Here is a 17,964-nt window from a genome sequence, read left to right as displayed (position 1 = left end):
AGTGAGGTCACCTGAGCCTACAACACCAAGGCTTTTATTGGTGGTCCACCACGTAGGTATATAGCCATTGCCTACAAGACCAGTTTCTGAGGCTCCAGAAACCCAGGAGAACAGGTGTTCACCATAAATCACAACGTTTGCACATATTCTCTAGAAAGACTGGTATAACACCTCAGGGACACAGGCATACAAAACATTTATATTGTTTAGAATCCAAATATTTTTTAACAACTTTGTTGAGCCATATCTCACATACCACACTATTCACCCATTTAAAATGTACAATTCATTGGTCTTTTCCTATTCAGAGATATGTACAACCATCTCCACGATTTTAGAACATTTTCATTACTGGAACTGTGATTTACAGTTCTGCACATAGGAAGCTGAGAAGTCAACTCTCTGTCCTAACAACAAGTAAACAAGCTGAATAGACTTAAAAATCAACTCTTCTCAGATCTTTAAGAGGGGGAAGACACAGGAAAAATCACTGATCCCAAGATTGGATATATAGAAAGGTGAATGAATAACAGGAGGGAGTCATAGCTTACCTGGAGCAGACACTCACAAGCGGAAACACCTGTAGGAACCAGGCCTGAGATGAAAATTTGAACTGTGCTTGTACTTGAAAACTTGAATTTCTGGAGTCTCAGAGCAAGCAACTCTGGGGATTAAAAACTCCAAGGGGATCTAGTCATAGAAGAAACTCCCACAATACTGTTAGACTCACTTCTAGGAGCTCCATCAGATTCCCACAATAAATACTATTAAAAAAATTCCCTGGGGCTTACAGCAGGGAAGGGGAAGAGAAACCATTTTGAAACATGCCAAAGCACTCCATTTTTCTTAATTTCTCTTCACTCCACACCTATCTATGTAGAAGTCTGAAAATTCAACAAAAATATTTCTGGAACTATTAAATGAGTATAGCGAGGCTACAGAATGACAGGTTAATATACAAAGGTCAACTGATTTCCTACATGCCAGCAATGAACAAGTGGAATTTGAAATTAAAAACACAATGCCTAGCCAACACTTGTCTCCTATGTTGTTAATTTTAGCCATTCTGACAGGTGTGAAATGAGATCTTTTGTACTTTTGATTTGTAATTCCCTGATGATTGATGTTGAGCATGTTTTCATTGATGTTGAGTCTGTTAGCCATCTCTATGTCTTCTTTGGAAAAATGTCCATTCATGTCTTCTCCTCATTTCTTAACTGGATGATTCATTTTTTGGGTGTTGAGTTTGATAAGTTCTTTATAGATTTTGGATACTAACCCTTTATCAGATATGTCATTAACAAATATCTTCTCCTATTCTACAAGGTTGCCTTTTAGTTTTGTTGATTGTTTCCTTCACTGTGCAAAAGCTTTTTACATTGATGAATCCCAATAGTCTATTTTTGTTTTTCTTTCCCTTCAGGAGACATATGTAATAAGAAGTTGCTACAATTGGTGTCAAAAAGGTTGCTGCCTGTGTTCTCCTCTTGGATTTTGATGGTTTCAGATCTCACATTTAGATCTTTAATCCATTTGAACGTAAGAAAGTGGTCCAGTTTCATTCTTCTGCATGTTGCTGTCCAGTTTTCCCAGCACTATTTTTTGTTAAAGTGACTTTTTTTCCAGTGGGTATTCTTTCCTGCTTTGTTGATCAGCTGACCATATAGTTGTCAGAATCCATTTCCGGGTTCTCTACTCTGTTCCACTGATTTTGGTCTGTTTTTGTGCCAGTACCACACTGTCTTAATCACTACAGCTCTGTAATACAGCTTGAAGTCCAGAATTGTGATGCCTGCAGCTTTGTTTTTCTTTTTCAAGATTGCTTTCGCTATTCAAGGTCTCTTCTAGTTCCATACAAATTTTAGGATTGTGTGTTCTAGCACTGTGAAAAATCCTGGTGGTATTTTGATAGGAATTGTATTAAATATGTAGATTGCTTTCAGTAGTATAGATATGTTAACAATATATGTTCTTTTGATCCATGAGCATGGAATGTTTTTCCATTTCTTTGCATCCTCTTTAGTTTCTTTCATCAGTATATTATAGTTTTCAGAATACAGGACTTTCACCTCTTTCGTTGAGTTTACTCCAAATATCTTATGGATTTGAGTGCAACTGTAAATGAATCAATTCTTTAATTCCTCTTTCTGCTGTTTCACTATTGATGTATAGAAATGCAACAGATATCTGTATATTGATTTTCTACCCTGTGACTGTACCGAACTTGCGTGCCAGTTCTAGCAACTTTTTGGTAGAGTCTTTTAGGTTTTCCGTATAGAGTATGATGTCATCTGTAAATAGTGAAAGTTTGATTTCTCCCTTGCCAATTTGGATGTGTTTTATTTCTTTTTGCTGTCTGACTGTTGAGGGTAGGACTTCCACTGCTATGTTAAATAACAATGGGTGAGAGTGGACCACACTGTCTTGTTTTTAACCATAGAGGAAAAGCTCTGTTTTCCCCACAGACAATGATATTAGCTGCGGGTTTTTCACATATGACCTTTGTGATATTGATATAGATTCCCTCTATCCCTACTTTGCTGAGGGTTTTTATTATGAATGGATGTTGTATTTTAAGGGGAAACCTCTCACACTGTTGGTGGAAATGAAAACCGGTATAGCCACTCTGAAAAATAGTACAGAATTTCCTGAAAAAGTTAAAAATAGAACTACCTTATGATCAAGGAATTGCACTACTGTGTATTAACCCAAAGGATATAAAAATACTAATTCGAAGGGATACATTCACCCCAGTGTTTATAGCAACACTATCAACAATAGCCAAATTATGGAAAGAGCCCAAATGCCATCGACTGATGAATAGATAAGCAAATGTGTATATATAAATAAATGGGATATTACTCAGCCATAAAAAGAATGAAATCTTTCCATTTGCAACAACGTGGATGGAGCTATGGAGTATTATGCTAAGCAAAGTAAGTCAGTCAAGTAAGATAAATGCCTTATGATTGCACTCATATATGGAACTTAAGAAGCAGAACAGATGAACAGGGGGTAAAAGAGAGGCAAACCAGGAAAAAGACACTTAGCTACATAGAAGGAACTGATGATCACTCTTCCCAGGTGAGCAGGGGATGCATTACATGGGGGATGGGTATTAAGGAGACCACTTTTGATGAGCATGGGGTATTGTATGTAAGTGATGAATCACTAGGTTCTGAACCTGAAACTAATATTGAATGGTTAACTGTAATTTACATAAAAAATTGGAAAAAAAAGACCCACAATAACATTTACATTAACAGTCTCAAAATTGAAATACTTAGGGCAGCCCAGGTGGCTCAGTGGTTTAGCACCACCTTCGGCCCAGGGCCTGATCCTGGAGACCCGACATCGAGTGCCACATCAGGCTCCCTGCATGGAGCCTGATTCTCCCTCTACCTGTGTCTCTGCCTCTCTCTCTCTCTCTCTCTCTCTTTCTCTGAATAAATAAACAAATAAATAAGTAAAAAAATGAAATACTTAGATGAACAAAAAAACAAACAAAAACTAAATAAATGGAGATATATTCTATTTTTATGGACAAGATGATTCAATATTATGAAAATGTAAAATATATATATATATATATATATATATATATATATATATAAGGGGGGATAGAGGGAGCTATCAATGTAATACCAATTAAAATCCCATCAGGTTATTTTATATGTATCAAAAATTAATTCTAAAATTTATATGGAGAGACAAAATATCTAGAATAGCCAACACACTATTGAGGGAGAACAACAGAGTTGGAGGGCAGATGCTACTTGGTTTTAAGACTTACTACTCAGCTATAGTAATCAAGGCAGTGTGGCATTGACAAAAGAACAGACAAATAGAGTAATGGGCCAAAACAGAGATCCCAGAAATAGATCTCCATAAATACAGTCAACTGATCTTTGACAAAGGAGAAAAGGTAATACAATAAAGATAGTCTCTGCAAAAAATGATGCTGAAAAATTGGGCAATCATCTGCAAAAACATGGGCCTAGACACAAATCTTGTACCCTTTACAAAAAATAACTCACCTACATGTGAAAAAGAACAGTATAAAACTCCATGAAGAGAGTATATGAGAAAACCTAGATTACCTTGGCTATCATAAGGTCTTTTTACCACACCACCAAAGGCAAGATCCATGAAAAAAAAAAAGATAAGCTGAATTTCATTAAATTTAAAAGCTTTTGCTCAATGAAAATCAATATCCAGAGAATTAGAAGATAAGCCACAGAATGGGTAATATTTTTTTCCAAAAAATGCACCTGATAAAAAACCATTATCCAAAATATACAAAGAACTCTTTTTTATTTACAAGATTTATTTATTTATTTTAGAAAGAAAGAGAGTGAAAGAAGATGCATGGGAAGCATGAGTGGGGGTAGGAGCAAAGGAAGAGAATCCTCAAGAAGACTCCTTGCTGAGCTCAGACCCTGAGGTGGGGCTCAGTGTGGGGAAGGAACGCCAGGCTCCCATTCTACCTCACTACCTATGTGATTATGACTTGAGCCAAACCAAGAATTGGTCACTTAATCGACTGAGCATTCAGGGGCCCCTTAAATATGCCAAGAAGTCTTAAAACTCAATAATAGGAAAACAAACAGCTCGATTTTAAAATAAGCCAAAGATAGGTTAGGGGCACTTGGGTGACTCAGTTGGTTAAGCATCTGACTCTTGATTTTGGCGTGGGTCATAATCTGGGGTCCTGGAATCAAGCCTCCCATTTGGCTCCATGCACAGTGGGGAATCTGCTTAAGGATTCTCACTCTCCCTCTTTCTTTGTCCCTCCCCCTGCTTGCACATTCTCTTTATGTAAAATAAAAATAAATAAATCTTTAAAAATAATGATAATAATAAATAAAAATAAGCCAAAGACCTTAACTGATACTTTACCAAAGATAATACACAAATGGCAGATACACGTATTAAAAAATGCTTCACAATATATGTTATCAGGTAAGTGAAAATGAAAATAACAGGGAGATACCTGCACACACTTACTAGAATGGCCAAAATCCAGAACACTGACAACACCAGGTCCTAGTAAGGATAGGAAGCAAGAGGAAATTTCACACACTATTGGTGAGGATCAAAAGTGGAACAGGCACTTGGAAGACAATTTCAAAGTTTCTCGCAAAACTAAACATACTCTTAATATATAATCTAGCCACATTCTCCTTGGTATTTACTCAAATAAATAGAAAATCGTGCCCACACAAAAACTGGCACATGTATGTTTATAGCAGCTTCAGTTTAATTTGCCAAAAGTTGGAAAAAACCAACATGGCCTTGAGTAGAAGAGTGAATGAGTGAATGGATGAATGAATGAATGAATAAATATTTATCTAGCACTAAAAATAAATGAGCTATCAAGCCACAAAAAGACAATGAAGAACTTTCAGTACTAGTATATTAGCATATATATTAACATTTTAGTAAGAAATAGAAACAAATAGAGAAGGCTACATGATTCCAAATATGTGACATTCTGGAAAAGATAAAACTCTGGAGACAATAAAAGTATCTGTAGTCAGCTGGGGTCGGGGTGGTTGGAAAAATGAATAGGTAGAGCACAGAGGATTTTTAGAACAGCGAAAATACTCTGTATGATATAATAATGATGTATGTATGTCATTATATATTCATTCAAACCCATAGGATGAATAACACCAAGAGTGAACCCTAAGGTGAACTATAGACTTTAGGTGATTATGATGTGTCAAAGTAGCTTACCGTTTTGGTAGAAAAAAAAAAAGTAGGCTGATTGTTGATAATGGGATAATGTGTGTGGGATATAGGGGGAGAGATGGGATCTCTCCCTCCCTCTCAGTCTTGTTGGCAACCTAAGCTACTCTAAAATAGTAAAACCTTAAAAAAAAATCCAGTACCCTTTAGCTTTCACCACCTTATGATCCCAGCTACCTTCCAAGCCATAAGCAATCAGTCATTTATTTTATGTTTCTATACCTTTGCCTATTCTGGATTTGTAGTGAATCTTCAAGATTGCTAATACTGTGGCTGCACTGGCTCATATGATTTTTATTTTGGTTATAGGACACATTTCGGCAAGAAATCATCAAGGAACTTCGAAGAACAAGATTTATAACTCACACGTCCTGGAGGGAATATGGCATGCCAAAGGCACAGAGTAAAGGCAAGGTAGAGAGAAGGGGGTGAGAGACATAGAAGATGGAGAGAGAAAGGGACGGACAGAGAGACAGACAACCCTGAACTTGGGGTTCTGCCTTTATTAGGGTTCAAGTGTGGAGTGTTTATAGAGTTTCATGCGTTCACTTTTCACCAGCTAATTTAAAGCATAAGAGCAGGAATTAGGGTTGGGGATGTAAAAGCAGGGTCCCTCAAGCTGTCAAGTATCTCAGTTAACTAAGGCTTTTTTGCGAAAGGAAACTTCATGGCGGGGGTGGCCTAATTCCATGCCTGGTTGTTTTGCTAGTAGTTGGGTCACAGAACTAATAATATATTTATTCAAGATGACTGTCTTTTAATAAAAATTTCCTGGCCATAAAAAAAACCTAATGTCAACCGCTCATACAACACCACCATCAACAACAAAAAGCTTCATGTCAGGCACTTATATTACACAGAGAATCTACATTATCACATTTGCTTGTTTTATGTATCTCCTCGCACTCTTGCTAGAGACAAAGGAGAACTCCCCAGGATAGAACAGCTTCACTCTGTCTTCCCAGCAGGAATTCCAAAATTTCTGTGGACAAGTGCTTGATATATTTGCCTGTTAGTGAATGTAGTAATCCTGCCTTTGATCTACCATGCATTTTCTGCATGAATTTATGGAGAGATGAAAGCTGATGCCCTGTCATTTTAGACCATTGAGCTCCGGACTCAAAGGAACCACATTTGAACATATGAAGAAACTATGTGACATTACCTGAGGGTTTGTGATGAACTGGATATTCCCTATTTGCTCATCCCAGACTTACCTTCCCCCCATCCCAATCCTGCTGTGTCGCAGAGGCTGACCTCCATGGACTTCATCAATCTGGTTGTCTTGCCTCTGCTGCTAGTTGTGATCAGCCCATGGAATGCACACATCGGACGCTAGAGGAAGATGAAAGAGAGATACATATCAGGTTTCTTATTTCTCTGTGTTTCTCTCTGCTCGTTTGAGGGTTTGTGTGTTTTTTATTGTTGGTGGTGGTGTTTTTGTATTGTTTTGTTTTTAAACATGTGTATTTCTCTACTACTGTCCACAGCTTCTGGTCATGCATTACACAACTGTACTTCTAAGAGCGTTCTGATAGCCGTTCCCTTCTTTATCCCTTCACGTCTAAGGGGTAAAAGACGCATTGATTGCTTGCTGCTGCTTCATGTTCAGGGCAGGCGCTTCACCGTTCTTTACATTTCCCTTAATCATCCCAACTCCTGTATAAATACCACCTTGTGTAACTCTCTCTCATTAGACTTTTTCCAGTTACCTCTTGAGTGTGCCTGTTTTATGCTAGTAGTTTGAAAAATACATGAGATTCTCATTGGGTACAATTACTGGATAGAGATTTGCTTCTGTTTGGCAGAATGTGTGGGAAGAAATAAGCAAAGGACTATTTGGTTCTATTTGGTTTAACCATTGTACAGAAAGTAATTTTGCATTTTCCATGTACTTTGAAATGTTTCTCAACCTACTTCTTTAGTGTTGGGTTGGTGGGCATGTTCTTGATTCCAGCCAACAGATTATAATAAGAGGTGCCATGTATCATTTGTAAGCAGAGGCAGTTCAGAACTGTAGTAAATTCTCCATGCTTTATTTTCCTCTAACTTAGCCGCAGCTAAGGCCAGATTTTCTCAGGATAAAGAAGACTTGCCCTCCCAATACCAGCTCTCCAAATTTTCTGACGTAAAACCATGAATACGTTAGACTAAGTAATGAAAATTTTGACATATGAGTACTACCTTGCATGTTTTATAGTAAAGATACATCTGCACAATAATAAAGTCCATTTGTAAAGTGTTTCTCTGTTACATCATTTGTAACAGCAGAAGACTAGAAACTATTAAAGCTTCCACAAATAAAAACAAGTTAAATAAACTGCGGTTTAAACACACAGATACAGAAAAATTGCAGGCTATAATGCTACGTTACCTGAAGAACACTCTCTATGGATTGTCAACTTTTTGTAAGAGGAAGAAATATAAGTACATATTCCTGTTTGCTTTATTTGTGTGAAGAAAAAGTAATATAATAACAAAAACATAGTAATGTAGTGGTCTCAAGATGAGTGAGGATTGGGTGGAAGTAACAATTCTAAATGTACAGCTTCTCAATTAGTTTGAAACATTTTTGAACCATTGAATGTAATGATTTATTTAACAAATGACAATTGAATATTTTTATCTCTAACATCAGAAAAATAAAAATGAGTAAGAGCAATGCACTATACATTCTCAAAAAAATGAATCAATGGAACACCAAAGAAGGCCTCAGAAGAAATGCAAGTGAAGCAAATATTCAGCTGTTGACACCTGTAGGTAGAGGATCAATTTGTTTCAATAATGATGCTGGAGAGATTAAATTCCTACTGCAAAATGTAGATAATGTATGTGTCTCAAAATATATTTTAAAATAAGATATTACTCAAAGATATATTTTGAAGAATTATAATATGCACAAATTATTTTTGAAGGGTGTGAATATATATGTGTATATATATCCATATATAAAGATTAGCTTAAATAAATATAAGATTTCTGCATGTCAAAAATCATAAAATTTCAAAACAAAAGACTTAGGCAAAAAAAATGTGAGAGAATATAATTTTCCAAAAAATAGTGAAATAAAAATCTGATATCCTTAAACAAAAAAGAGATAAAATGGTCATTTGAAAAAATAGTAATAGAGAAACTGAAAAAAGCTGTTATGCCTAGAAACTTTCAAAGGAGGAAATACAAGTAATCAATAATTGCATTTATGTAGTCCAATGTTAATTGTGATCAACTGATAACCAGATATCGTTCACTAGGCTGTCATAACTGAAAATGATTTTTTAATGCACAATAATTTACAGTTGTTCCGGGAATATATGTGGTAAGGTGCTTGTAGACATATCAATAGGTGAATAGGCAACTTAGCAACACACGTCAAAAGCCCTAAGAATATGAGAAAATATAGATGTTTCCCCAATTGGGGCTATTGCAAGTAATAATTCGTTGAGCAAAATGTCAGCTATTTTCTCTAATTTTAGGTTACATACTACTCAATATAGAGTTATTTTTTTAGTATGTGTATAAACAATGACTATAACTTTTCCATATATTTATGGCTGCATGTTTTATTCTATGAAATGCTTTCTTGTGTTGATCTCATGACTGGAAGTGTTTTCATTTGATGAAAATAATTATTAGGAGCAAACAGTTTTTAACCTGATAGTTTCTTTTCCATTAGCTTTGCGAACAAGAATTAATACAAGAACACTTCTCCAAAAATGATCTCTCATTCAACAACTATCAATGAGCATCTACCATATATCAGATCAGGTATGGTGTTAGGTGCTAGGAATAAGGCAGCAAACTGTAAAAACAAGACAAACAAGTAAAAAAATAATCCTGCCTGTATACAGTAACTAATATTCTAGTGCATTTTGAAGCACTGAAAAGATGATAGTTTCTGTAACCAGATATGTGAAAATAATCAAAATAAAAAGATACCTTCACATGTTCCTACCACTTGCTCTTTTTTAAATAATCACATACAGCTAATTGCCTTCCCTGTCCCTTTCCAACACAGTTCTTTTTCTTTATGATAATAATAAAATATTCATTAAATAATTAATTCGGAGAGACAATATTAAGGTAAAAGATTTTCAAGTTCTCAAACTCATCATTGATACATATCCTCCAATATTCATTTATATTTTGTCTATAGTTCTACATTAAAATATTTCACTTGCCTGGGGAAACATTTAACAATATTTATAACAAAGAAAACCTACCCTTGGAGAGTGGAAGCAATGCTGAATTGTTTCCTACTATTCATTAAAGCTCAATTATAAAAAAAAAAATATTTATGGAATTAATCTGTTTTCTTTCTCCTCTTCTTCCCCATTTTTCTCCTCTCCCTTTCCTCCTTCTTCCCCCTTTTTTCCTCCTCCTCCTTTCCCTCCTTCTTTCCCGTGACTCTAAAGTGATGTGCTATATCAGATTTTGTATATATTTGTGCTTATGTTTGAGTATAAATATATATCTTCTGATATATTATACATATATAATCTACATATATAGCTACATTATACATATATATTATGACTACTCTAATATTTAGTAAGTTTTTAAGTGATTATTTTTATAATGAGACTTTTGAATAAAATATTTAGGCTCCCCTTTGTATTCATTATGAGAAAAAAATCTTGCATTCTCTTCCTCCCTCATACCTTCCTCTGCTCCGTCACTTAATATTATCTTCCTTTTGTGTTTATCTTTGTATGAAATCTATGCTTTTGTCCCTGAATTTATCATTTTATTTTTTAAATTTATTTATTCATAGGGACACAGAGAGAGAGAGAGAGGCACAGACACAGGCAGAGGAAGAAGCAGGCTCCACGCAGGGAGCCAGACGTGGGACTCGATTCCAGGTCTCCAGGATCACACTCCGAGCTGCAGGCTGCACTAAACCGCTGTGCCATCGGGGCTGCCCGAATTTGTCATTTTAAAAGATGTCCTTTGGCTGCAAGCTATTGTGCATAAGGTAATAAGGAGAATTATTTTAATATCCAAATTATTTTGTTTTCCTTTATTCATTTGATATTATCAGAATATCCAATATTTATATTCTATCCTATTATTCCTATTCCTGCCTTGGTTTTTATGGTTTCAATTTTTAGTTGAATATATTAAATTCATTCCACTGGAGGATCCCTGGGTGACTCAGCGGTTTAGCGCCTGCCTTCCGCCCAGGGCACTATCCTGCAGTTCCTTATCAGGCTCCCTGCACGGAGCCTGCTTCTCCCTCTGTCTCTCTCTCTGTGTCTCTCATGAATAAATAAATAAATAAAATCTCTAAAAATAAGTAAATAAATAAATTCTCCCTAATAGTCTTTTGCCAGGATCTTTCCATTCACTTCTTACCTAACTATAGCCTTTCTTCCAGAAAGGCTTGTATGAAAAATGTATCCTGCTATTTTACGGTAAAAACTGTTTTGTCTATATACTTTATACTTGGAAGATGACTTTGCTGGATATAAGATCCTTGTATCATATTTTCTTTCCTTGAGTCTCTTTGCAAGTGTTGATCTTCTATCAATGAATATTGCAGCCAAAGTGATTACCTGGACCTTCATTTTCAATTTATCTGTCTTGTTTCCTTTCCTTTATAAGTGACATACTCTTTTTCACCAAGAAGCCAAATGGATCTTTCCTAATAAACTCAACGGAACATTTGTTTATTTCATTTTCTCCTTCACATATTCAGTTTTGCACATGTTATATATTTGGTTCCTGTCTTTTCTTTACTACTTGTTCACTACTTATTTGAATTTAGTTTCCTTTTGTTAATTTTTCTCATTTCACTTTTCTATGTATCCTACTGTTCTGTTTCTTTTCTTCCTATTTATCTTCCTCTTTACTGGCCATTCTTTCCTGTGTGCTTAGTGTTTTTTTTTTTTTTTTGTAAAAGTTGTGATTACATATTTAATATTTTTGTGTTAATGTTGGGAGTGTTGGATTCAAATTTTATCTGCTTTAATGTCTCGGTTTTCTTCCATGTTTTTTCTCTGTTGGGAAGTTTTCCTATTACCCCTTTTCTTTTTTTTTTTTTATTACCCCTTTTCTTAAAGTAACATTATATGGATGCTTTATCTATTCCCCTTTGTTGGTTTTGTTGTTGTTTCTTTCTGTGAGGTTTTTTTTTTTTTTTTTTTTTTTTTTTGGTTTGCTTTTTGGCCTATTTTTGTTGAGTTGGATTTTCAGAGAAGAAATTAGCAGGGGATAGCAATGACCGCATTCTTAAGTACTGGTTCTTAACAACTTTTGTCTAATTTCTCTGTAGATGTTTGCCTTTTATTTATTGATATTATTTGATTACTGATATTAAGAGCCCTTTATTTACTAGAAATTATTTTGTTACATGCATAGTGTTATTTAAATGAGCATAGAAGTCCATGTAGTATTATTTTATAAATCTTTATAAATCCTCATTCACTTTATGTATAACCTTTTGTCATTGATGGTTCTATTAGGATAACATAAACCTCTTTAAATATTGCAAGCAATTTAGAGTTTAGCACAGCAAATTAAGTGCTTACAAATCTGTTGAAAGGACTGAGAAGTAAAAGGTCAGGGCATACCACCAATAGATCTCAGGTTTGTTGATAGCTTTGGGGGAATTATGAAGTTCCTATTTCCAACCCTGCTCAAAAGGTACGGGAAGTCACTGCTGTTGGTTGCTGCAGGGCAGGCTGTAACACTGAAGAGAATGATTCTTAATGGCCAGCAGACACTAAAAATTCTCACATTCACCATATCCATGCTTTTGCTTTCTGCTGCAAAAGGAAGAATAGAACTGTTTCACTTCTGCCTTCCAGATCTAACAGTCACTCATATTATTATAATCTAAACCAAAGCCCTGCCACAAAGCACCCTGGGAAATTTGTGTTCTAGACATGCTTCTAAGCTATAGGAGAGAGCACGGAAGGTGGTGAGAATGGTTCTGAGTACCAACAATCCTTTTCCTCAGTGCCAGTACACAGCCTTCTATTCAAGCTTATCTCCCAAACAATGGCAACAAGATCATGTGACTGACAAAGATGATGTGCAAGTGACAATGTGTTTGCTCTTTTCCTGAAATCCTCATCATATGTTATACTATATATAGCATTAGATAGTCTTTATTTCTTTTCTAGTGTAATCACAAACCCCCTTCTATAACCTGTAAAGACTGATTAATAAGTCATTCCCTCAACCCTTTATAAAAATTGTGCAGAAAAAAAGAAAGTCTTCACTTTTTAAATTCATATTATTTACTTGTTTATTTATTTATTGTATACTCCATACCCAGTATGGAGCTTGAACTCACAATCCTGAGATCAAGAATCGCAAGTTCTACTGACCAATGTAGTCATGGCGTGCTGAGAAAAGAAAAGCTTTAAAAAAGGCAACTGATAAGATACAGAACAATGAAGACAATATGATTATTTGTCTAGTCTTTGTTTAACAACTGGTATTTAGTTGCTATTTAAAACTTGTTTCTTTCACTTTCCACGCTACGTTCCATTTATACTCAGTCAGTGCCTCAAAAGTTTGTGATACTCTGCTTAGTAAGGTGATTCAAACTTTGACTCCTTAAATATCATGCTATGTTTGATATTTGATTGCTGTGGCCTTGAGAACCCATGAGTTGGACAAACATAATCCTCTCTGCTTCTACTGTGTAGCAGAAATTATATTGCACCTTACTATTAAGATTGTAACTACAAACAGTTGGCCTTTACCTATTAATTTGGTTGCATTAGAAACTCAGTAAGAGTAAGGTTTTTTTTTGTTTTGTTTTGTTTTTAATTTCGAGTTCATTGAAACCATCACTGTGCCCTTGTAAAACAATTCCGCCTTTGGAAACGAACACCTGTAAACCATCAAAGCAGTAAATTATAGGGAGGGGAGACAAAATCATTTTTGAGGGTGTTCTGAGGGATTATAATGAAAGGAGTCATTCTCACTTTCAACCATTGAGTTTCCAATCTGTTTTCTAAGACAGAAAAAAACATTTGTGGTCATAAATAAAAAAAAATTTAGAACATTTCTTCAATTCTACCAGGTATTTTCTATAAGCCATTCCACTATATAACTGGACCAACTGCTTCTGGGTAATGAGGCACCCAACAAGGTGAGTGATTCCCTTGGGTATGAGTCCTTTGCTTTACTCTTTTGTTGTAAAGTGAATGCCTTGGTCAGAAGCAACATTGTATGGGATGATAATTGTAGCAAATAATGTATTCTATAAATCAGTGGGTAAGACTGAGGGCAGGAAAATTAGAGACACAGAATGGAAATGCTTATCTATAGTAAGTGATAATATCAATGGGGGGAAGGATTACTACTCTTTGATTCAAAAGGGTAAACATTCATTAAACTGCCACCAGAGCTTACTTCCACCCTTCCCTCTGGGGCTAGTGTTTGAGGTTTTTCTGACTCCAAGATACTTGGCAATAAAATCAAAGTGTAAGCCAATCTTCAATATGAGATCAAATGATGCTAACTTACATACACACATTTATAGTTGTATTACCAAAAAGATCCCTGGAAAAATGATAGGAGCTGATAGATTTTTTAAAATATATATATATATATATATATATATATATATATATACACACACACACATATATACATATACATATACATACACACACACAAGGGAAAATAGAGGTTCTATAATGCAATGTGAAAGATGTTAGTTTTTCTGATCCTGCTATGGTAATAGCTGAAATTAATCTCTCAACAGCTGAGAAATTTGGCAGAGGTATTTGGAGGCTGAGAATGTCCCTATGAGAAGAAGAAATTTTTAAAAATATAAGAGGAATAATCAAGAATAGAGAATTCCTGTTCACCTTTCCAGCTGTCACAAAGTGGTGGCTCATATTTTTAAAAATGATATAAAGAAAATTCCCCAGGGAAGGAATCAAGCCAACAGCTTTAAAGAGTAAAATAGCTGCAGAAATCTTTAAAGGAGTACATAGACTGAGAAAGTCAGGGTGAGGACATGGAAGCAGTAATCCAAATGGAAATAACAGGTCTGTAAAGATAGGATGGTGAGAGAAGAGAAAAACAGACAAGAACAAAGACACTTCCTACAGACATCTGAGGTTGTGCAGAGATAGAGTATGGAGAGTAAAAGGAAAAAAAAAGTTGCAGTTTAAGTTGGCACTAAAGAAAAACAATGGTGATACTTGTGCTCCCTAAATGATGGTAGCAATATTTATAAAGGAACTTCAGAAATAGGAAAGAAGGAGTCTGAGCTGATGCAAGGTGGCAACAAAATAATAAGCACTTGCTTATTTATTGGAAATGATCAGCTCAAGAACTAAGTTCAAGGAAGTAAGTACTCTAAAGAAATGTTTTACATATTTAAGCACATCTTACATATGATTTACTACACTATTTAAAAATAGTAATTGCAAACAGAATCTCGCCTTGGTAATTTTTGAAAATTGAAAGACTAAAAGTTGTAGACAATGAAACTGGACCTTGATTTCAAGAATTTTCTAAGCATAGCATAAAACATATGATAGGCACAACGGTAGCAAGGAGAAAAGCTATTGGGTTGAGGAATTTGAAGAGATACCATGCTTTAAGAGGAAAGTGGGAAGAATATTAATTTTATTTCTATGAAGCAAATGTTTGATTAGGAAAACAACAACACAAACAGTTTCTGTTTAAGACCATCTGTCTGAACACTGATGAAATATGTGAAGACATTTCCCAGCAACCCCATCAGCAGCCCATACGCAGTGGTGGGGGATTGTGTGTGAAGGGTGTATAGTGCAAGGTGCCAGAGAAATGAGACAAGCCTGCTTTTATAGCTTCTGTCTGTATATATGGCCTGGAGACTTTTTTACAAGGAGATTCTCAGGTACTTCCAGGAAAGTAAAATACACAAGTGAAACTGGGACTCTAATATACACTCAAAAATGAATTTTATTTAATGCAGCTGACATTGCTTTTTACAGGAGGAGCACAGGTTGTAGACAGATACGAAGAGAGTTCTCTAGAGAACAGTAGGAAGTACAATTAAACAGATCAAAGTAGCAAAACCATAAATGTGCTACCAGATGCAAAAGTGGCACTGTGGAATGTGACCATGCAGAGAGACTGACTCAAGGAGAACTACTGGCTTGCACTCTTTAGAGAGGACTGTGGTGCAAAACAAAACGTGGAGAAGAAAAGCAAATGAAATGAAGGCAAAATCCACTATTAGAAAGTAGAGCAAGGCTGAACAAAGAGCTTCCAGGGATCATTTTTGTGTGTGTGTCTTAGTTCTATGTGGTCTCCTCACAAGCAGGTTACTCACGCTACTTCAAGTTCCATTGCACACACAGGAGCAGCTTAACGGAGGGTTACGTACCTGTTTACAGGAGAACAATTACAGTTTATTGTTGTATTTTCCTGTGTCAAAGTGAACTGGAACATTACTTTGGGGAACAAATTTCACATTTCACTAACTCATGTGAAAGCATGAGCAGATAGGAATGCTTTCCGGAAGATAAATTTTTGAAGGAAGAAAAAGGGAAATCTTGAAAAGGATATGGTGAAGTACAGTATATGACAGCATAGGAGTATAAAAAGCCACTTAAAAAAGCAAAACCAAGAAAGTATCCTACTTAGAAATAACAAAGGAAATCTCTCTGTATAAAACAGAAATTGATGAGCTTGAGGATGAAGATATTAAAAACAGTTTTCAAACATCTAAGGGAAGTAGTAGAACAGAGTCAAAATAAAGTGGTCTTTTTGGAAGGAAAAGAAACTTCTGGTTAAAATATATATAATGTTCTGCCTGAGGGAACCAGGAGTGGAGGAGACCAGGGAACACACACTATGAAGTGCTTGAGAATCAGACGGCTCAAGTAATGAAAATAAATAATCGTAATGATGTCACATACACAAACATGCATACATGATAACCTGCTTACATGATATTTTACGTGAGTTGTTTGATGTTTTTAATAATCCTTCAGTCTAGTTATCTTAATTCCCATGTTGCAGGTGAAAACACTGAGTTTCAAAGAGATCTATCAAGATTTCCATGAAAAAATAGTTATTAATCTCCCTTATCATCACTTTTGCCTATGGACTCCTTATTTATGGAAGTGGATTCCTATATTTAGAATGAAATATAAAAGCTTGGGTTTTTATTTGGCATGTCTTTTTTTAACATTTCTTTCTAAAAATTCTTATTGTATTTTATGTAATTATTGGTCTGCATTTGAAGATAAATCAGGAAATAAAACTTTCTTTACCACCACTAGGTAGAAAAATACTGTGCTAGAAGACAAAATCATTCACTAGAAGGGCTGACCAGAGAAATTATAACATAAAAATAAAAAATAATAATTAGAAGAGTATTAAGGGAAAAGTGGTAAAAACTGCAGTGAATTCAATTTATGATAATAGATGTTACTTTTTAACATGTTTGTTGGTGTAAAACACATAGGTATCATATACACAGAACTTCTTAACATAGAGGGAATCCCACCTTATAAATAGGCTTCGATTTTCCACCTTACACCATTCTGGCATTGTGTTAAACACTATGAGAGACATGGAGTGATAGAAGAATTTTGTATTCAGGAGTGAATAAAGGGGAGAGGGTGGTATGCACAGATCAGGCAATATAACTATAATTAACCCTGAACATTTACTTTTCATTAAATTATTCCATTAGTTTTGTATTCATTCATTCACTCAACAAAGAATTTATATATTTATCTATATAATTATCTATAGCCACTAAGGAAACCAGTATGGACTTTCCATAATAAGTTAAAAATAGAACTATCATATGATCCTGCAATCCTACTTTGGGGTACATATCCAAAGGAAATGAAAATAGCATTATTTACAACAGGCAAGATATGGAAATAATATGTGTCACTTAATGGACAAATGGATTAAAAAAAGATGTGATACATATATATAAACACATGATGAAATATTATTCTGCCATGGGAAAGAAGGAAATTCTGGCATTGAAGACAATATGGATCTTGAGGGCTTATGCTAACTGAAATAAGCCAGACAGAAAAAAACAAATACTGCATGATATTATGTATGTGTGAAATCTAAAAAGAAAAACAAACAAAAAATCCAAAACACAGAAACACAAAACTCATAGAAACAGATAGTAGAAAAGCAGTTGCCAGAGATGGATCCATCTCTGGTAAGAGGGAAAAGAGGGAGAACTTAGTTAAAGGGTACAAACTTTCAGCTACAAGATAA

General features: G+C 35.1%; 1 long non-coding RNA gene across 5 annotated transcripts in view; it reads left to right on the top strand.

Moving 5' to 3' along the window:
• Nucleotides 1-17,964, top strand: part of LOC140596399 (uncharacterized) — a 39,471-nt gene that overhangs the window by 2,321 nt on the left and 19,186 nt on the right. For 3 of the 5 annotated variants that reach the window (XR_011998382.1, XR_011998381.1, XR_011998380.1), the window contains exons 2-3: nt 6,061-7,118; nt 10,523-10,723. This is a non-coding gene — a long non-coding RNA (uncharacterized lncRNA). The remainder of the gene's footprint in view (nt 1-6,060; nt 7,119-10,522; nt 10,724-17,964) is intronic. The other 2 variants (XR_011998384.1, XR_011998383.1) reach the window with 1 other exon arrangement.

This window comes from Vulpes vulpes, unplaced genomic scaffold, assembly GCF_048418805.1.
Source record: "Vulpes vulpes isolate BD-2025 unplaced genomic scaffold, VulVul3 Bu000000642, whole genome shotgun sequence".
Taxonomy (NCBI): Eukaryota; Metazoa; Chordata; class Mammalia; order Carnivora; family Canidae; genus Vulpes; species Vulpes vulpes.
Note: the sequence above shows the minus strand (reverse complement) of the source record. Positions and strands in the feature narration are given on the sequence as shown.